A 22,169-nucleotide genomic window follows, 5' to 3' on the forward strand; every position below is an offset into this window, starting at 1 on the left:
CGAACTCACAGAGATCCGCCTGGCTTTGCCTCCCGAGTGCTGGGATTAAAGGCGTGCGCCGCCGCCGCCGCCGCCGCCGCCGCCGCCGCCGCCGCCGCCGCCGCCACCACCACCACCACCACCACCTGGAGACTCCACTAACACTTTAACTAACCACTTCTAAGAGAATAGTTGAGCACATAAAATCCCCTTGCTCAGCTATTAACAGAATTTAGCCCTCAGTTGATTCTATTCCCCATTAGTCACTTCCCTTTGGGTTGCACATGGTGGCTGCCAATTACTGCTCTTTTATGTGGATCTTATTGCCCCTCCATGTGACCCTGGGGGAATTCAAGTCTGGTGACCTTGCTTTAATCAGAGCATTGCTATTGCATGGGTATATAACTGTAAGCCTCAGAGACTTGGAAGGACTAGACAGAGAAGAGAAAAGAGAATGGAAGAACCAGATGGGTAAGAACTGGAGGGGAATGAGCTGAGATGGGAAGAACTAGGTTGAAGGACTAGAAGAGAGGACTAGAGGAACGAGATGGAAGATGAGGAAGAGCCAGATGGGGAAGAACAAGATGAGAAAGAAGGAGATGGGAGAGGAGCTGAGATGGGAAAGAACTAGATGGATGAGAACCTAGATGGGGCAGAACTAAGATGAGAGAATTAAGATAGAACTTAGAGGGGACAGCAGATAAATGTAGAGAGAAGTCAGGCAAGAAAGGAGCTCGGCATGAGAGCAGAACTGAAGCTGTGTAGACAGAATTTTATCCCAGAGGAATAAAGTAGATGGACAAAGAGCTTGGTGTACATAGATTCTTTTCCCGAAAATAATTCACGCCATTTGCAGCTTCTCTTCTGGGCCCCTGGGAAGGAGATTATTAAGGCTGGTCCTTAAGAATTTTCAAGAGTGATTCCAAAGGGGTTGCAATCCACAGGTTGAGAGCTGCTGCCCTAAGGCTTTACCTCGATTATCTGTGCTCCTAGGAAGGACTGGGGTGGCCACTCACTACCGGAAGAGTGTCAATGGATGCAACTTTGGGCACCTGGCATCACCCAACACAGCTGAGCACCATACAGCTGCCATGGGACCCCTTTTATTTTATGCCAGCCTTGTTACGTGTGTCCAGCCCACCACACAGAGGAGTTGAAAACTCATGGTTGACAGTGCCATCCAGCAACACACATGCCCCTAACCATGTGAGGCCGAGCCAGGAAAGCCAGAACCTAAGCACACACCAGCATCAATAGCAGAACCACACAGGCTACAGCACCCCTTTGTTTTGGGTACTTATTCCGCTAGATAGGGTGGCATAAGACAGTACAAGGGCGCCGGGCGGTGATGGCGCACGCCTTTAATCCCAGCACTCGGGAGGCAGAGCCAGGCGGATCTCTGTGAGTTCGAGGCCAGCCTGGGCTACCAAGTGAGTCCCAGGAAAGGTGCAAAGCTACACAGAGAAACCCTGTCTCGAAAAACCAAAAAAAAAAAAAAAAAAAGACAGTACAAGGGCGTAGGTGTGGAGCCGGAAGGGGACCCATGGGAACTTCTGAGGTTCAGGTGCTGTCTGCTTACTGATGAGGTGCAGGCCTGCCCTTGGGCTTGGTTTGAAAATCGAGCGGTCTCTTACTTTATGGCATGGGGACTTCTCTACAAGTGTGTTACAATCTCTAAGGCTGGAGCCGTCCTTTGGGAACACAGTCAATGTGAGATGGCGGCCCGGTATGGGATTTCCAATCGGGTTCCCATGACCAACTTCTGCAGTGAGCAAAGAGGTAACTTTACTTGTCTCCCATGACAGATGACCAGACCAAGACTTTGAGAGGAGACATGGTTAGCCTGTGCTTACAAACAAGCCCATGGGGAGCTGAACATTGACCATAGGGCTTCTGAATCCAGAAATAGCAGCAAGATTACTACGGCAACCCCAACCCCTCCATTTCCTCAAGTGTAAAGCAAAGGCTGAGGTCTGACCCAAGAATAGACTCCTTCCACGCTGCCATGATTAGGGTGGAGACCTGCCTTGTCACCCAAGCCTGTGCTGTCTGTCATCAAGCAATCCCCATGGCTAAACCCGGCAGTCCCAATTTGTCCTCTATCACCACTTTCCAGCACTGTACGAAACAAATCGATTCAGCCGGTGAGGCGGCTCAACAGATAAAGGCGCTTGCTGCCAAGCCTGATGACCTGAGTTCAAGTCCCGGAACCCACACGGTGGAAGGAGTAAGCTGACTCCTGCAAGTTGTCCTCTGGTTTCACGCATGCACCATGGCACATGAGCACACACGCTGTCTCTCACACACAACCCATATAAATAAGTTTAAATTCATATAGGTGCTGGAGACACGGCTCTCTGGTTGAGAGCACTGGCAGCTCTTGGAAAGAGTTTGATTCCCGGCACTCACAGGGTGGCTTACAACCATCTGTAACTCCAGTTTCAGGGACTCTGATGCCCTCTTCTGAACTCCGAGGGCACCAGACACACACGTGACACACAGACATACATGCAGACGAAGCACTCATACACATAAAAATAAAATTTTAATACATATAAAGAAAGCCATTGATCAGTGTGGGGAGAGTGCCGTATAGATTTTTTTCGTCATGAACACAGTACCTCTCTCCATCCCTCTGGTACTTGATTGATCAGCATATAGAATTTAGACAGGCTTTGTTACATTTATATCTACGCATTTCTCTCATGGGGGAGTTGCTGTATTGCATATTTGTTTCTTTAGTGCTACTATAAAGAAATACCTTGTTGTTTTACATTTTGACCTTATATGCTGAACTCACTTAAGTTCTAAGCTTTTGTGAGTACATGTGGGGATTCCTTGGCATTTTCTATGTGGCAAGCATGTAATTTACCAAGAGCTTAAGGGCCAGCAAGATGGTTCTGTTGGAAAGCCTGACTACCTAAGTTCGATCCCGGGGACCCATAGGATGGAAGCTTCCTCTGAACTCCGTGCACACACACACACACACACACACACACACACACACACACACACACGTACACACTCTCTCTCACACACAAAGTAAATAAAATGTAATAATTTTATAAGTAAAAAAAGTTTTGCTTTCTCCTTCCTAGTCACGTGACTTTTCCCACTCTGTCCCCTTGCTTTTTGTACGGGTCTAGTGTGAGGAAGAGCAGGAAGGGTGAAAATAAACATTTTGTCCTTGTTTCTGATCTTCGGGTGAAAGAACTCATCCTTCAGCATTGAGGTGGCATTTGGAAGTGTGGGGCGGAGTGGATTTCGGGGGACAATTCAGGGACTTGAATTTGACGAGATGGGTTTGAGGTGTCATTGGGAAGAACAGACAGTTGGAGATAAGCCTGGCAGCTCTTGGCTAGAGGCATAAATTTGGGGATCAAGGGCGTCTCGCGCTGTCACAATCTTGATGAGACTTGATGTCTGTGAGAGGGACAAGGCATCGAAATAATGTGACAGGAGCCTCAGAAAGCCAGGCTGAAAAGAACTGTGGGATTTTCTTCTTCTTCCCTCCTTCTTTTTCCTCCCTTTCTCCCTCCCTTGCTTCTAGATAGAATCCCAGGCCTCCCACGTGCGAGGCAAACTGCTCTGACCCCTGAACTCCACTCTAAGTGGGCCCCCCAAAAATGTCTTTAACTTGGTAAAATGATGAAAGCCTTATGCCAAAACTTTAAAGAAACCATTATGGAGAACCATGGCAAATTCCCTGTTAACACTGGCTTTTGACCCAGCGAGCTCTTGTCCATAACAAGGAAAATGTGTCGGTAACATGACGCCACATCTACGGCTGTGATGTACTTGTGGCCTGAGAAACAGAACGCATTCCACTCCCTCCGCATCCAGTGTCTAAAGAACGGAGGGGGCCCGCTAAAAGGGCTCCGGCAGCCCGCATGGTTAGCCTGAGGGTCCCGAGTCCCTTCCCTCCAGGGGGAAGCTCTGGAGACTGCAGGCCCAAACAGTGAAGGTCTTTGCACACTGAGCCTGAGGCCCACGGTCAGCCTGGGACACAGAACTCTGGCCCCAGGGCCCTGCATTAAGATGACCGTGTGGCACTGAGCACCTGGAGACCTAGAAAATCCTTCAGCCCCCCACCTCGGCTCACACTCCTCCCCTCCCTCACCCCAGGCAGCTCAGGGTGCGTCACGGACTTTGCTGGGCCCGGTCTGGGGGAGTCCCGGCTGCCCACCACCCATTGTTGGAGTGGACGCTGGTCCACAGTTCCCTCCTACTGCCTAGCCTGGTCTCTCTGCCAGGCTTCCAGCTACGTGATCGGATTCTTTAGGACAAGAGCGCAATGGCTCTTTGGGTGAGGAAGCAGCTACTTGGCAGGCCAGAAGGAAGGCTGAGCTGGCTGCGCCTGGGCCCTGACAATGGCATTCTGAGGCAGCGGCTCCAGAGTTCGGCAGAACGCCAGGCTCCAGCTGGTATCAATAGAGCCAGGACAATCTGAAAGACTAAAGACGTCCATTACCAGGTACTGTCGTGTCCACCTGTGAGCTCGCATGGCCCCCAGCCGCAGTATTTCTGCCCTCACATCACAGTTCACAAAACTGAGCTAAGGCCCCTCCAATCAGCTGATAGCCACATACACACGCAGGCTGACTCTGCCATCGCCTTCTCCGGGGCTTCGTCCTCTTCTGGCCTCAGTTTCCCCACCAGGGAGAGGAGAGACGAGTGTCTATCTTTTTTTTTTTTTCATACGAACAGTCACTTGGGACAGAGCACTTGGCAGGGGCAGGAGTTAGGGTCCCCTACCTGAGTGGCCTGGCCAGGCGACAGGTGAAGAAGCACAGCAGGCCCAGGGCCAGCATGAACAGGAGGAGGCTGCCAACCGCCGTGACCACCGTGTCCAAGGTGGGTGACAGGAGCGCCATCTTGGAGTGAAGAGAGCCCTTAGATGTGGTTGTCACACAAACCTGCTGGCTCTGAAGCCTGGGGTCAGCAGCCGGTGACCTAGCCTTACCCCTGAGTTAATCTCCTGGGATTAGGCAGGAAGGATGAGATGGAACCCACAAAGTTCCCCTCCCCCACTCCAGTCCTGGGAGAGGTTGTGGGGAGGGCTGCCTAATGGCTGTTCACTCAACTTTGTCCATTCACTCCTCACTCCAGAACATTTGCCGAGCGCCTGCTGTATACCCAACTCTATTCTAGTTCTGGAGAGATGACTGAGCAGCCAGTGTAAACAAAGTACCTACTATGTGCCAGGCCCTTTATGAGATAAAAGCTAAGAAGGGGCAGGGGTCTGGCCCACAGGGTCAAGTGCTTGCCTAGCACAGAGAAAGCCCCGGGCTCCATCCACATCCCAACATAAACCAGGCGTGATGGCGCTTGCCTGTCATTCCAGTAATTGGGAGGTGGTGCAGAAGGGCCAGGAGTTCAAGGTCATCCTCAGCTACTGTGATGGCCAGTGTTAATGTCAAGACTTTAGAATCCTCTAGAAGACTGGCCTTGGAGTGTGCCCATGGGGGGTTATTATGATTGAATCGGATTTCAAAGATCTGGTGACACATTCCCAGGCTAGAGTCCTGGTCTGGGTAAGGTGGAGAAGAACCCAGCAGCGGTATGTGTTCACCTACTTCCTGTCTGTGGGTTCGATGCCACCAGCTGCTTTGGGCTCCTCCCGCCGTGACTTCCCCACCACGTGACTTCCCCACCACCCCACCACGAAGGACTGTGCCTTGAGCTGTGAGCTGAAACGAAACCCTTCCTCTCTGAAGTTGCTTTTGTGGGGATATTTCATCACAGCAACAGCCGAAGAAGCTAAGACATCCTCATATGAAGCAGTCTGACACAAGACCCTGTCTCCTGGGGCTGGAGAGACCACTCAGAGGTCAAGAGCACTGGCTGCTCTTCCAGAGGAATTCCCAGCACCCACATGGCAGCTCACAACTGTCCATAACTCCAGTTCTAGGGGACCCGAAACCCATGGCAAAACACTAATGTGCGCGCGCGCACACACACACACACACACACACACACCCTGTCTCCAAAATTTGGAAAATAATCAATAAAGCTCAGAAAGGAAGGAAACCCTGATGGGGACCTCACAGCAGCTGTTGCCCACATTTACCCCATTCACAAGCCAGAATAAAGTACTTATTGTGTGTCTAACCCCATCTGAGCCATTTCCAGATGAGGAAACAGGTACAATGGTAGGGATCGAATCTGAACCAAATCTTCCAGCCTCAGAACCAGAACAGCACCAGGCCTTCCAGGCCCAAAGCTGGCAGTTACCTGAGAATCCACATGGGCTGGAGGCGGAGCTAAAGTCCACTGAGGGATTGCCTGCCCCCCAGCTAGCCTCTCATGGCATCCTGTACTATCAGCATGGCAATGATGGGCCCACCTCACAGATTGAGAAATGGAGGCTCCGAGTCTCTCAGTGCCCCCCACACGTGTTTGTGCACACACAAAATACACAAATTAAAAACACGATGAAAATTTAAAAGTCACAAGAGCCCTCATTCTGCATCTGCCTGTCCTGTTGGGGGCTGTGAGCATTCAGTGAACAGGATTAAAGGGACATTGGGAAGATGGTTTTCTGGAGGGGTGGATACACCTGTAGTCCCAGCATTCAGGAGGCTCGTGACTCCATGTTCCCCAGCTAGCCACCTTCTGGGCCCCAGGAAGAACAGAAGTGTAGCTGATAGATCCCTGTGGGCTGGGATTCAGAGTGTTCCCTGCTGCCGAGGCTGGGGAAGGTGTAGTGGGGACAGGGGCTTACAGAAGCCACTGGGCAAAGAGACCCTGCTGAAGGCTGGCTTTAGCTGCAGGGCCTCAGAGGGGACCTGGGACCAGTCTCTCTACCAAACCAGGTGTCTCTGATAATCCCTGCTGCCTGGGACGTTATTCATTCCCAGATGGAAGTTATTTAGGGCTGCTGTGAAGGGCTCAGGAAGGGACATGCGCTGGAGAGAGTGGACTGTGGTCAGATCCAGGAGGAATTTCCCGAGATGGGGGTAAGCCAGATGCTGGAGGACAGAGCAAGTTTCAGGTCTCCAGCAGCTGACGCATAGCAGGAAACAGACACATAGGAGGACAAGATCGAGGGAGGGCATTGAGTTCCTCAGAGGGAAAACCAGCCCTCCGGGAACACCCCCAGCCTCAGCACAGCTGAGCTGCCCTTCCTGATCTGGAAAGTTCTCTGAAGTCCACCCAAGGACTCCTCTTGTCCCCTTTCCATTTCCCCCTCAGCTCTGCCTGCCAGCTGCCCTCACCCCAGGCCCAGCCGGGCATCACCTCCTAACACAGCATGAGCTTCTCTGCCCTTGGGCAGTCTGTGGCTGGAGAGGTCGGTGCACCAGCCAGGAGGCGGGGAAGGCCTGCCAGGCCAGCCGGCAGCGGGTGTTGGAAGAGGCAGCCTGGCAGCAGGGGAAACACTGGGTCAGGCTGCAGGGGTGAACCTTGTCTCTGCCCCTTAAGCTGGGCACGCTGAGGTGAGAAGTCTCACCCCTGCACCGGGCAACTCCCTTGTGGAGTAAGGTCTGAGAGTGACTCCTCTGGGCTGCCCTGAAGGTTCTGACCATTTTACTGTGGCAAAGGCTCACCCTGGACTCGGGACAGGCAGATGTGAGGGGTTGTGAGGCAGTAGCAGCTATGGAATGCAGGGCAGTAGGCAGAGAGAATGGGGGAGACAGGAGAGCTGGATGGACACATGTGCGTGTGAGCACACGCACACACACACACACACACACACACACACACACACACACAGCCTGCCCACATGCCTGCTCACCTGAGGCTGGAACGGTCTTCCTTGCTCTATAGCGCTCAAAGCAAAGCTCAGCATCTGGACTGAGGAGGCCACAGGTCCCTGTCCCCTGGCCTGTCTCATACACACTGGGAAGAGACAACCTCCAGGCAGTGTGAGGCTCTGTCCCCTTAGAGGCGACAGACTATTAAGGGTAGTCTTGGAGAGAAGGTTGCCAGGAAGCCTGGCAGCGTGGCTAGGTGAGAGGAACAGCCAGGAGGATGGGCGGCTAAGAGGCAGGATGTTCAGAATTTCAGTCAGGGACAGTGGCCAAGCAGACAGCAGGTGTCTGACAACAGAGCAGCCTGGAGTGGCCCCAATGGAGTCAAAGCAAGACCTGGCTTGTGACTTCACTCACCCCTGTCACCCAGCCCTATTTCATAAGTGAGGGCGTGGCTGCCGGAGCTGGAATCAGAAGGCCCAGGGCAGGGTTTCTGGAGCCATCTAAGGCTCCCTTCCCTGGGATACCAGACCGCCCTGTGGGCTGCAGCAAAGAGCTGCTGTGGGAAGAGAGACAGGCGGGCCAGGGGTGGGGGTGGGGTGGAAGGTCCAGGGTACCACTTCATAGGTACACAGGCTTCCTCCCTCCCACGCAGAGGACACATTCTGCCCTGAGCCTGGACGTTGAGCAGGGAAGAGGTTGAAGGGATGCAGGAGCCATGCATCCCTGAGGTGCGTTTCAGGCCCTGCTCCCTCCCATGCAGTACCCAACCCTCGCGGAGGGAATCCCTCCACTACCACCGATGTGGCAGTCCCATTCTTCCACTAACATAAAAAACTGAAAGGCACAGAGACGGTCCATGACCTTCCAGAGTCACACAGCACATTGATGAGTCTTCTTCCCATTGGAGGAGATTACTAGAGGTCAAAAGGCTGTCTGTAAGACATGGTGCAGACTCTGGGGTTCTGAAACTTAGGTTAAGCACATCGCCAGAGGAAAATATGTCAAATGTAGCATTAGAGAACACTCCTTCATCATCCTGCCCCGGACTTACAGGGTCTGGCTGTGAAACCTAGGCTAGCACAGAGAGAGAGAGAGAGAGAAGCAGAGTGTGATGGTGCATGTCTTTCATCCCAGAACTTGGAGACAGGCAGGTAGATCTCTCTGAGTTCAAAGCTATCCTGGTCTACATAATGAGTTCCAGGCTAGCCGGGACTACTTTATCTCTATGTACTCATTTAATCCACAATAACCAGCAAGATAAACCCTACAGCTTTTCCCATTATACAGATGGGAAAACAAGAGCACAGAGAGGTTAAGTAGCTTTCCCATAGTCAAACAGCAAGTGACCACATCAGAATTCAGCCTTCCATGTGGGTGTTTTTCTGCTTTGGGGAGGCCTCTTGGGGCCCAAGTGTAAATTCCTACAACAGCACCCTGCCCGGCTGGAAATGAGCCACTATTTGCTCTGCCCAATACACATGCAATAGGGACTGGATGACACCGAGTGACTCAGAACTCTGAATACAATACGTTCTTCCCAAATCTCAGTTTGGCATGCTTGTCTTGGACTCCTGAGGGGAGGGGTTCCCCTTACCCCAGAGAGAGATGCGGTTACCTGCCTGAGGTCACACGTTGAGAAAGACCTAGAGTCACTCCTAGGACAATCTGGGCCCAGCTCCATGGCCAGCTGGGCTGTGGAAATCCTGCAGGACTTGGGCAGGATGTGTTCCTGGGTACACCACACCTCTGACACAAACCCCAGCTTCAGTTCATCCTCCTAGAACGACGGGAACCAAGTGCTCCCACTCTCAGACACCCTCCCCACCCCCAGCTCTGTCCTGGCTGCGTTTCCTCTGGGAGGACCTGGTTGGTGCCCCAGACAACCCTGGGAGGAGGCTGAGGAGGCTGAGGAGGCTCCGGACTGTGTGGAAACTGGCCTTGAACTTGTAACGTGCTGGGTGGGCCTGACACTGGTGGCACACGCAGGGGATGCGCAGATGCTGGCGGTTGACAGCTGCCCCCGCCCCCCAGCATCCTCTCCACATTCCGATCGAGCCTGTGACCAGCTGTCAGGCTTCCAGCAACTGGGGTGTTAGAGGCTCTCAGCAGAGGGGGCAAGGGGGGCGGGCAGGAACGTAGGCTTGTGGTGAGCTAATCAAGGCAGGTGTGGTGCCTCAGGCCCGTCACCCCAGCACTTGGAAGGTGGGAGCAGGAAGAGCGAGTTCAGAGCCAGCCCGGGCTCCCTGAGCTCCTGACTCAAAAATTAAACCACTGGCAGGGGTGGGGGTGGGCAGTGATCACACGGACTGCTCGCTCTCGCCACTGTGCTTGTAGGAACGGGAATTCAACAGGACGAGGAACAGTGAGAGGAACATCCATCACCTGTCGTGATAGTGATCACAAGTAAACCAGCGCAGTTCTGATTGGTGGAGACTGTCTTTGCTCCCAGGGCAGAGACGTGAAGTAAGTCGGTCAAGGTCACCCAGCAATCCACAGGAAGAAGAGAAAGTCTTCACAGGGCACCTACTGTGTGCTGGAAGCTTTCTAGGCGGTCTCCCTAGGACCCAGTGTGGGCAGAACTCTCAGGCCCAACAGTAGAGAAAACTCATGACTCATGAGATGGCAAGATGTGGGAGAGCTGGGAGCCAACCAGGCCTGGAAGACCCCTCTCGCAATGCTTTGGCACCCCAGCATCTAACAGGACCGCCTCCACATGGACTGGGTCTGTGACATGGGATCGTACGTCAGCAGAGTCTCCTGGCTCAGCCTGGGCTGGGGGCCTGGCAGAAAGCCACGCTCATCTCAGGCCACTCAGGCTCTCATCTAGCTCCTCGCGTTGAATGTGACCTGTCTCCCTCCCTGGTCACCATTCTGCAGAGACAGTGACTATCCTAGGGGACTATCCTAGGCTAGCCTTCTATCCCTACCCCAGGGATGACCGCTCCACGAAGCTTCCAATGTCAGCTTATGAGACAGGACTTCTTCAATGTTCTCTGCTGCCACCGTGGTGACATGGTGACACCTGCTTGTCGTATCTGGCTATTCTGAATCCATTTCCCTTCCTAATGGGGGAAGCCCACTCCCTTCAGCTGTGGTGGGCGGGGTGACTGGCCGATGTTGGGACCTTCTCCACCTGAATGGCAAGGCACTGTCAAGGAGAACACCTAGAAGGTGGGTTAGAAACGTACAGAGATGCCGGGTGGTGGCGCACACCTTCAATCCCAGCACTTGGGAGGCAGAGCCAGGCAGATCTCTGTAAGTTCGAGGCCAGCCTGGTCTACAGAGCAAGATCCAGGACAGGCACCAAAACTACGCAGAGAAACCCTGTCTCAAAAAAAAAAAAACAAAAAACAAACAACAACAACAAAAACCCAACAACAACAAAAAAGAAACCTACAGAGAAACCCAGGAGTTGGATGATGGTGTCCAGGCCTTGGATGCAGGCATGCCTGAGGCTCACCTCTGAATGGGAACCAGTTCATTCTCCTATTGTTTGCTTTGGCTTTTCTGTTGCTTGGAGCCCAGATTCTGCCCTCAGAACTCCAGTCAGAGGGCTTTCCTCAGCTCCCCACACTATAAACAATCACATCTGGTCATTCACGCTCAGCTGGTTATTCCCACCAAAGGGAAGAGACGGGACATACACGCTAAAGGTGGTTGGACACACTGCTAGTGAACGGTACAGGAGTGGGAGCCACCCACGTGTGGAATCCGCGGCTGTGTGTGGTGCTGCATGTCTGTGATCCCAGTACTCTGGAGGCAAAGGCAAGAGGGATTGCTCAAGTTCAAGGCTAGCCTGAGCTACAAAGCAAGTTCTAGGCCAGTCAGGGCTATATAGTGAGACCCTGTCACAAGAGAAAGGAAGGGAGGGAGGGAGGGATGTGTGTGTGGGGTGTGTGTGTGTGGAGAATTAGAGGGGATTCCTGGGCAGGACTGCCCAGCACAGCTACAGACACACACCTTCCCACAGGCTGTTATGGGTTCCATTTAACACTGGGTACCAGGCCCTGTGCCAGGGCTGAAGGTGTCCGCTCTGCAACCCTGGGCCTTTCGGTCTAGGGTCAGTCAGTCCCCAGGAAGTCGCTGGTACAGAGCTGTGTAACACCCATCTCAGGGGAGGTTACAGGCACACAGGGGTGATAGGACTAGCCCAAGGTCCCTGAGCTGAAGAGAGGCAGAACCAGCTGCGAACCAGATGTGCCTGGCCCCAAGCCTAGGGCCTTTGCCCCTGGCCACCGGGTAGCAGGAGCAGGGCTGGGCCACAGTTCCTCTGAGGCTGTTGTTCTGCCTAACTGCCCTCAAAGCAGTTTAAAAAGTCAAAAGGAACAGAAACACACAGTGTCCTGGGACTTGCTTGTCCCAGTGCTCAGGGACATCAGCAATGATTTTCTGGGAGCCTCTGTCATCCCAGACGACAGCCCTCTCTCATGAGTCTGCCCTCCACCCCTGGGGCCCAGCTAATGTGGACTTCAGAACTCCTGTGTCCCAGGAGCTCCCGTGGTGCTCAAACAATGGCCCCTGGGCTGCTGTTTCTTGAGCAGCTACTGCCTACCAGGGGCCAACAAAATAGGTCAAAACCAGTGGTAAGGCAACAGAGGAGGAAATGAACCCTGCTGAGGGGAAGGCAGGTTAGGGAGGCAGGAAGAGACAGGGAGCGAGGGAGGGAGGGCTCGCTAGAACCCATCTCCCAGGCTCGACAGCAGTGCCACACAGCTGAGAAAGTGCATCCATCTGGGGGAGGAAAAGGCGGCTCCAGGCTGGAGTCTATCACAGCCTCCCACACCCCAGCCAGCACACAGCACCACACTCACTGGGGCTGCCTGCACTCACACCTGCAGCTACAGAAACTGAAGCCCAGAGGCAAAACCACAAGCCCAGGCAATGCAGAGTACACGCAGCCAGCCAGCGGAGCGGGCCTTGACTGTGGTGTAGCTGGCCCCTGGAACTCCCTCCGGGCCTAGCCCATCCTTCTAGCCCAAGCTGGGCCTCCTTTCCCGGGGCCTCATTCTGTCTCACTCTGTGGCCTCAAAGCCCCTTAGGTTCTATCCCAGCCCATGTGAGCCCTAAACCGCCAGCCCCCTCTTGTCCTGTCTCCTCCATTAACTCCTGGCCCATCACTGAAAGCACATTTGTGTGAAGCCTATCAAAGCCATATGCACACACCCAGGGCATACAACTGGAGCACACATCTGGGGTGGAGCTTCCCTATCTGGGCTCATTTGACAGAGCTCATTTGGTCTTCCCAGCCCTGGGTGTGGGTGAAAGAGGATCTTGGTCTTGGAGGCAGTAGACCTGGTGTCAAGCCCCATGCTGTACCCACCCATCCCGCTGATGGTCAAGGCCCAAGCTGTACCCACTCATCCTGTTGATGGTCAAGCCTCATGCTGTACCCACCCATCCCGCTGATGGTCCTTCGGATGGTCAAGCCCCATGCCGTACCCACCCATCCCGCTGATGGTCAAGCCCCATGCTGTACCCACCCATCCTGTTGATGATCAAGCCCCATGCTGTACCCACCCATCCTGCACTTGGTCAAGCCCCAGGGTCCCTGTCATCAGAGTGATAAAGGAGTCATAAGAAAAGACTGAGAGAACAGGAGGCAGCAGGTGCAAAGGCCCAGAGGCCATGAAATTCTGGAGGAATTGTGAGTGATCCAGTGTGTGCCACAGCTGGGGAGGGGCAAGTGAGGAGTCTGCCTCTGTGTGTGTGTGCGTGTGCGTGCGTGCGTGCGCGTGCGTGTGTGCGTGTGCGTGTGCGTGTGTGTGTGTGTGTGTGTGTGTGTGTGTGTGTTTGGGTTTGGGAACTGTGTGTTTGTTTCTTGTTTTTTTGAGGTGGCCTAGCCTTAAACTCTTTTGTTTCTATTATCTATCTATCTATCTATCTATCTATCTATCTATCTATCTATCTATCTATCTATTGAGATGGGGGTCTTTCTATAGGGCTGGCCTCGAACTCACAGAGATCGCCTGTATGGTTTTGAACTCTTTGGGTTTTTTTTTTTTAATTTTTGTTTTTTTGAGACAGGGTTTCTTTGTGTGGCTCTGGCTATTCTGGAACTCACTTTGTAGACCAGGCTGACCTCAAACTCAGAGATCCACCTGCCTCTACCTCCTGAGTGCTGGGATTAAAGGCGTGCACCACCATCACCCGGCTGGTCTTGAACTCTTAATTCTCCTGCCTTGGCCTCCCAAGTGCTGAGAGTACAGATGTGAACCGCTGTACTCGGCTCTCATTCTGGTTTCATTTGCTCACGTTTTTCTTTTCTGTTGTTGTTTTGTTTGTAATGTTTTTAATATTTAAAAGCTACGGACCAGAGGCGCAGCTCAGTGGTGGAGCACTGGCCCTGGGTTCACCTGGCACTGCAAAAATTAATTAAATATAAAGGCTCAGGCCCGTCTCTTCTAGACTGAGCTAGAGTCCAGGGCTGGTGACTCCAGTGTGTCTGTGACTAGCTTGTGACTCTGCTTTGGAGCTCAGGTCACTGTGCTCTGGGTGTGGTGGGGCAGGCCGAGGCCTGCACACCTCGATCAAAAATGAACAGAAGGGGACTGGGGCTATAGTTCAGTTGGTAGAGTGCTTGCCTAGCACAGAACAGACTCTGAGCTGGATCCTCAGCGCCACATGAACAGAGCATAGTGGTGCGTGCCTCTAACCTCAGCACTCAGGAGAATCACAAGTTCTAGGTCATCCTTGGCTATAGAGTAATACCAGATTGGGCCACATCAGACTCTGTGGGTTTTTTTTTTTTTTTAATGCAATTAACAAACAAAAAACAAGTAACAGACATTGCTCCTGCATCACTCTGAAGTTGACCCCAGATAACTGTGGAGCAAATGTGACTGAGCCCAGGCGACTGGGGAAACGGAAGCTCCCAGGAGACGGAGCTGGGCTTGCATGTGCCCAGAGTGGGAAAAAGGCCATTTGAAAGCCAGATTGAGTTCTCTGCTCTCCTTGTGCACCAAGATACCATCCTTGGACCACCACAGCCGGCACCCTTAGTTAGGAACGGGCAGCCTAGACAGCATTAAAGACATGCGGGGTCACAGGAAGGAGAAGGGGACCCACAGACACAATCACCCCACACATGCTCTACTGGGCCAGGGCGTACTTTGACCTGAGTGGACGGCCCTCTCCCTCCAGACTCCTCCCTGGGGAGAAAAGGTGAGGCTCAGGCCTGCCTGTAGAGGGAACTGACCAGGCCACCCCCTAACACCAAGCCAGCCTGTGGTCCAGGTCTCTAGCGTGGTCTGTCCTCTTCTTGGGGTGAAGACAGGAGTTAAGTCTACTCCCTCACCCCAAAACACAGTACCCACAAACCAGGTGAACCACAAATAATGCTCCCCCAGCTAAAGAGCCCGTACTCACAGAGCACAGTGACTTTGAAAGACAGACACATAACCATCAGAGACAGCACCAGAATCAGCTGCTTGGGGACAGAGGCCTCCAAATAAGCACTGGGAATTGGGAAGGGAAGTGGGGGAGGGGAGGTCTTAGCAACACAAAACAAGAACCCGAAAATGCTAAAAAACTGAACAAACCAACTAACCAACCAAACAAGCAAACCCTGGAAGGAATAGTCTGCACAAGCAACTCACTGAAATAACCTAAGAGAGGACAAATTTAAAGAGGTCCAGGCAGGAGCCAGGGTACCCCCAAAGGACACCACTGACTTCTGGGTGGGGGTGGAGCAAAACCAGGGCCAGTGAGCTGGTTCAGCAGGTGAAAGCAGCTTGATTCCTGGGAAGCGGCTCATCCACGGAACTGTAAAAGAATCATTAAGTCTCTAGAGAAAATCATAAAAGGCTATTTTTGTGACTTCCTAAGGGAAAAACAAATTGTCAATGGACTTGATTAAAATTTTTAAATGCCCTTCCTTTAAAAGATATTTTAGAGGGCGGGTGCGATGACTCAGCAGGTAGCAGACACTCCCCACCAAACCTGACGACAGGATTCGATCCTGGGACCCCACGTGAGGGAAGCACAGGACCACCTAACTCCCCAAAGTTGTCCTCTGATCTCCACGCAGGGGCTGCGGCTCACGTGTGCACACACGCATACTAAATGAAATGTAGCTGAAAACTATTAAAGATACTTAAGAAAGCAATAGACAAAATGCATAATGGGATTAAATGTTGACATCAGCTGTGTCTGAAGGGGACCGCTAACTAGTCAAAATGCACTCCCCGTGGCAGATAATAAAATGCACAACCCCTCAGGAATACAGGCGCCCCAAGAAGAAAGCACCAAGAACCAGGAGGTCTGGAGGGCCTTGACAACACTAGACTCACTCACACCAATGGGAAAGCCCCAAACCAAATCAGAAAGACCAGGGGAGCAGACAGCACAGGCCTGAGATCCCAGCACTCAAAAGTGGAGGTCAGAGAATCAGGAGTTCAAGACGAGCCTCAGCTACACAGAGCTTGAGGCTAGCCTTCTCTATAGGAGACTCTATCTCAGGCAATCAGTAAGTAAATAAGACTGGATGTGGTCCCAGCACCCCGGAGACAGAGGCAGGAAGATCTCTGTGAGTTCGAGGCCAGCCTGGTCTACCTGGTCTCCATACCGAGACCCTTGTTTTAAAAAAATAAAATAAATAATGTAAAATAGAATAAATAGACAAGCAAAACTAATCATTATAAGAATATAGAAAAACTTAGAATTGTTGCATATTAGCCACAGGAGCATATAACAGAACTATAGCTTTTTTTAGACTTGGTTTCCCTATGTAGCCCTGGCTGGTTTGGAAGTCTCTCTGTAGACTAGGTGGGCCTTAAACTTGTAGAAGATATTCTTGCCTGTGTCTCCTGACTGTTGGGATTACACATGTGTACCACTATGGCTAGCCCTGTATGTGTGTGAGCCCGCGTGTGTGCACACATGCACACGCCATGAGCGCTCATGTGTATGAAGTGCACATATGCACAGAACACGTGTGGAGGGCAGTGACAGCCTCAGCTGTTGGTCTTCACCCTCCACCTTGTTTGGGACAGTGTCCCATTGCCACTGCGTATGCCAGGCTAGCTGCCAAGGAGCTGCCCTCACACCTCCCTGTAGGAGTGCTAGAGTTACAGATGAGCGCTACTGCATCCAACTTGACATGGGTTCTGCGAAGGTTTTACACATCCTTATGAAGCTGACATATGTGTATCATATGACCAACAATTCTACCCTAAGTATTAGCTCAAAGAAATGAAAGTCTATCTGCATGAAGATTCCCACAAGAGCATTCAAAGGAGGCTTATTTGTAACAGCCCAGAGCGGAAGATCGAAACACCCAACAGCAAATGAATGAGTCAACAATGATGGGTTATTGCCATCTGGACCAACCTCACAACAGAGGAAGGGGCTTCTGACCCAACAGGTGGGAATGCATCTCAGAAACACAGAGTGGCAGAGTTCACACTTAGCATGTGCAAGGAAGAGAGAAAGAGACACCTATTACAGTCAAGAGAACTACTAGAAAATGCTAGACCTTTATATAAATTAACGTTAAAGTGTAAATTAAATTCATACATTCCTTAAACTAGAGCTTACCAAAGCTGAGGTGAGCAGATGTAAAGAACCTAAATAAAGAAACTGAGACCACAGTGAAAAAATCTTTCCCAAAGAAAATGCCAGGCAAAGATGACCTCACCGTTAAATGCTACCAAATTTCAAGAAACAAATGTTCTTGATTTTACTTGAACTTTTGCAGAAGGAGAGTTAAAAACCACCATCTAGTATGATGACCACGGTCACCACAACCTCAAACCCAGAGGGGTGGAAGATTCTAGACAATATGTCACCGGCACAAGCCGAATACACACTCAGCAACCAGCCAGGTCCGCAGCCAGGTCAGTCCTGGGAGCTCAAGTTGAGAGGCTTCATGGGAAAGTCTTTTATATGATGAATGACATTAACAGATTAAACAGGAAAGGCTGTAATCATCTCAAGCATCTCAAAATCATTGCAAAAGCATTTAATGCACTCCAAACACAAATTAAGATTCTTTTAAAAAGCTCCCAGTAGAGTTGGGGGTGTGACTCAGTTGCTAGAGTGCTTACCTAGCATGTACAGAGCTCTGGGATCCATCCCAGCACATCAATTAGGGGTGGTAGTGTCCCCTGTGGTCCCAGGGGAGGGACTTGGGAGCAGAAGGCAGGAAGATCAGAACCTTTTCTTGGTGTAATAGCCCTGGCTGTCCTGGAATTCATTTTGTAGACCAGGCTGGCCTTGAACTCACAGAGATCCACCTGCCTCTGCCTCTCAAGTGCTAAGATTAAAGGCATGCGCCACCACCGCCCAGCTCAAAGATCTAAATCTTAAGGTCTTGCATATGGAGTTCAAGACACCTAGTACAACCACTATTTGTACACCTGTGATTGTATGTACACATGTTCGCGTGCGTGTGTGTGTGTGTGTGTGTGTGTGTGTGTGTGTGTGTGTAGAGGCACATGTATCCCATGGCAGTACGTGGAGGTCAGAGGACAAGTCCCAGGGATTGAACACATGTCTTCAGGCTTGGTAGCAAATGCCTTTCTAGTGAGCCTTCTCACGCCTCTCAACCTTTCTCTTTTGAGACAGGGTCTCTCACTAGAACCTGGGATGACTGACTAGGCAGGGCAGTAAGCCCCAGGATCAGCCTGTCTCCAGCTTCTCGATACTGGGACCACAAGTCCGTATCACCAAGCACCACTTTCTACACAGGCTTCAGGAATTGAACTCAGATCCTCATACTTGAGTGACAAGCACTTTACTGCCCGAGCCATCTCCCCGGGCCCGTGTTCATCAGGATTTCTAAGTGCTCTTTCCATATCAGCAAAAGGCTGAGAACCAAAGCCAGCAAACATGAATGGAGGCTGGGAGTGTAGCTTAGGGGCGGAGTGTTTGCAAGCTGGAGATTGTGGATTTCATCCTTAGCACGAGATAAGAAAGAAATATTGTGGAATTCATGGGAGGTATTATACAGCAGTGAAGAAGTGAGTCACAGATACATGCAAAAATATAGCTGAGCCTCAGCAACAGAAGACTGATAGAAAACAGTTGGAATTTACATACAGTGTGATGCTCTTTCACAGAGTTAAATGCATACTTTGCAAATGTATACGACATATACACGTGACTGTAAATACTAACCCCAAAGGATTATGGGAGAAATCTCAATCAGTAAGGTGCCTGCTGCACAGTATGAGGATATGAGCTCAGGCCCCCAGAATCTTCTGGAAAACCAACCATCTAACAACCACAGAAAGCAGTAGTGCATGCCTGTGATCCCAGCAGGGAGGATACAGAGACAGGAAAATTCCTGCAGCTCACTGGCCAGCCAGTCTATGAGCTAGAGGTTCAGGGAAAGACCTTCTGCAAAGATGTGGAGAGCAATACAGGAAGACACCCGAGACCAACCTGACCACAACATGCATGTACACCCACCCATGTGCACATACCCACAGGCATGCACACACTCACACTAGCGAGTATACACACACCACACATACCTATAAAAATAAATGAGGGATGATAAGCCACATATATGGTGTTTATATATGTATAATATTAATACTCATAAATAACAACAAAGATCGATAGGCTGAGCATGATGGTACACGCTTTTAATCCCAGCATGTGAAGGCAGTTTGTAAACTGTTTTATACTGTGATGTCTTTATTAATGTGTAATTTTGGGGATGAACAAGCAAGAAAAGGCTGTGGCTTAACAATGATGTGTTTTGTGTGTCAAGTTGACAAGGAGTCAGCTGTCCTGGCTGGTTTTATGTCAACTTGACACAAGCTAGAGTCATCAGAGAGAAGGGAGCCTCCACTGAAAAAATGCCTCCATAAGATCAGGCTGTAGACAAACCTGCAGGGCATTTTCTTAATTAGTGATTGATGGGGGAGCGCCCAGCCCGTTGTGGGTGGTGCTACCCCTGGCCTGGTGGTCCTGGGTTCTATAAGAAAGCAGTCTGAACAAGCCATGGTGAGCAAGCCAGTAAGTAGCACCCCCTCCATGACCTCTGCATCAGTCTCTGCCTCCAGGTTCCTGCTTTGAGTTCCTTTCCTGACTTCCGTCGATGATGAACAGTGATATGGAAGTGTAAGCCAAATAAAGCCTTTCCTCCTGGGGTTGCTTTGGTCATGGTGTTTCATCACAGCAGTAGGAACCCTGACTAAGACACGGGGGTTCTGAATTTGTTGACATAAGTAACTAAACAAGGTTCCAGTTTAGAGACAGTCAGGTTGGCCATTAACCCAGGGACAGATCTCCGGTCCATAAAAAACAGTGAGCAGGACTCCCAGCAAGATCCGCACCATGCCAGGCAGACAGAAGAAACACCTGTTCCTCATCCAGGCTCAGAGAGGCCCAAGCAATCTTAGGAATTAATAACCACTTTGTTCTCATGGTTTCTGAGGCTCAGTAGATCTATCACCCAGAACCCAGGTCAGGTCACTAAATCCCCTATGTTTAGAAGAGCCCCGCCATCCACCTGTTGAACAAGGCAAGGACAGGACTGCCTGTAAATGCTTAGTAAGCAGTCGTTTCTAGAGAAGCAACGTGGAAAAAGACAGGTAGGGGTGAGGAAGCCTAGATTTAGTACCATCCCTCCACCTGTGACCTTGGGAAGATTATTTCTGTCCCTGGGCGTTGCAGTCCCATCTGTACCTGAAGGGGGCAGCGGCAGTGAACCACCAAAGCTGTTCTGTTGTGAAGGGGCCACCGACAAACAGGCCACTCACCTCTGCATTCTCCTGCCAGGTCCTGTTCATTCACCATCCATCTGGGTCAAAGGCCACATGGCCCAGGTCCTACCCATCTTCCTGACATCACCCCTAACTCCAACCCTCTGACCTCTGTACCAATTTCTCTCATCCTAAGTTTTATTTTTTATTTTTTTTCTCCCTTTCTTTTGGTTTGTTTTATTTCTGAGATGTTTTTGAGACAGGGTCTCATGTAACCCAGATTGGCCTGGAACTCACTACGTAGTTGAGGATGACCTTGAACTTCTGACCTTCTGGCTTCCACCTCCCAAAGCTGGAATTATAGGCATGTGCCACTATGCCTGGTTTATTCTCTTCTTATGGTTTAGGGTTTGCCCTTGAGCTCCTAGGACACTCTTTATACAGGTCTTTGACCCCTCTCTCTCACCCTCCAGCTTAAAGGCCACCACCTCCTGAGTCCCCACCTTCAATCCTTCATAAACCTGCTCCTTGTCATACCTGTTCCTATTGGAAATAAATTTTGTTAACTTTTTTTGTTTTGTTTTGTTTTTTTGTTTTGTTTTTCGAGACAAGGATTCTCTGTGTAGTTTTGGTGCCTGTCCTGGAACTCACTCTGAAGACCAGACTGGCCTCGAACTCACAGAGATCCGCCTGGCTCTGCCTCCCGTGTGCTGGGATTAAAGGCATGCTCCACCACTGCCCGGCAAATTTTGTTAACTTTTTGCTCTGTCCTTTCCCAGGTGATGGAGCTCAGGCAGGGGCCAGGCACTGCTGTGGCTCCTAAACCAGACAAGACACTCATACACACAAAATAATACAATCAAATTCAAAAGTAAATTAGTAGGGGCTAGAGAGATGGCTCAGTGGTTAAGAGCACTGACTGCTCTTCCAGAGGACCTGGGTTCAATTTCCAGCACCCACATGGCAGCTCACACCCGTCTGGAACTCCAGTTCCAGGGGACCCAACACCCTTACACAGACATACATGCAGGCAAAACACCAATGTGCCTAAAATAAAAACAAACAAATAAATAAAAATAAATAAAGTAATATACAGAAATAAAGGTTTGTTGAATGGCTAAATGGGGGTCCTCTTACATCCTTCTCTTTTTCCTCTTCCTGGCTCTTTTCTCCCTCCTCTGCGTTCACAGGTACCAAAAGTCTGGCACCCGCTAAGGGACCCTTGAAATGCCACTCCAGCAGGAATTTCTTGGGACAAGGGTGCCTTTCTTCCCCCACCTGGAGCCACTCCAGGCAAAGAGGGACAAAGATCTACCTAGCAGGGCTGCCTCTCTCCCTGGTGGCATCTGGGCCTAGGCCTCCACAGCCACTGGAATGGGCATTTTCTCTGGAGTCTGCCCCGGGCAGCTGGAATGTGCCACAGGACACGGAGGCTGGCAGAGGTCTGCACTGTGAGCCCTGCCTGGCCAAGAGCCATGGGGAAGCACTTGGTTATTCTGCCGGGGTAGCTGCCCAGGGGGAAAGGGTGCACTTCCCCCACCACAGGGAAGCAGGGCAGCCGGCCTGGCACAGCCTGGGAGCCCATGGCAGAGGAGGAAACTGGAGAGCAAAACTCTTGCATGAGTCACTGCGGGGAGACTCCTCCGGCCCAGGAAGACTCTGGAAGCAGGAGACAGAAACTCTGCGAAATCAGGCCCAAGGCCAGAGTCCTGGCTGAAGGCTGGGCCAGTCCCACCACCCAGACTCCCGAGCTAGCAGTGGCCTCCCCTTGACCTGGAGACACAGGGGACAGGTCAGTGATTCCCCGGGGTGTTCCGTACACTAATCCTGCTGCTTGCTCAAC

The 22,169-nt window shown here is 51.3% G+C and overlaps 1 protein-coding gene across 2 annotated transcripts in view; it reads right to left on the reverse strand.

Annotated features, from left to right (window-relative positions):
* The window catches only part of Alpl (alkaline phosphatase, biomineralization associated), a 56,858-nt gene that overhangs the window by 23,650 nt on the left and 11,039 nt on the right, over positions 1 to 22,169 (reverse strand). Inside the window, exon 1 of one of the 2 annotated variants that reach the window (XM_059256214.1) lies at positions 7,715 to 8,025. The exons of the other annotated variant lie outside the window; for it this stretch is intronic. The gene's annotated coding sequence lies outside the window, so the exon portion shown is untranslated. Of the gene's footprint in view, positions 1 to 7,714; positions 8,026 to 22,169 lie in introns of those variants that run through there. 2 annotated transcript variants of the gene reach the window in all.

The sequence above is a fragment of the Peromyscus eremicus genome, chromosome 2 (genome assembly GCF_949786415.1).
Source record: "Peromyscus eremicus chromosome 2, PerEre_H2_v1, whole genome shotgun sequence".
Taxonomy (NCBI): Eukaryota; Metazoa; Chordata; class Mammalia; order Rodentia; family Cricetidae; genus Peromyscus; species Peromyscus eremicus.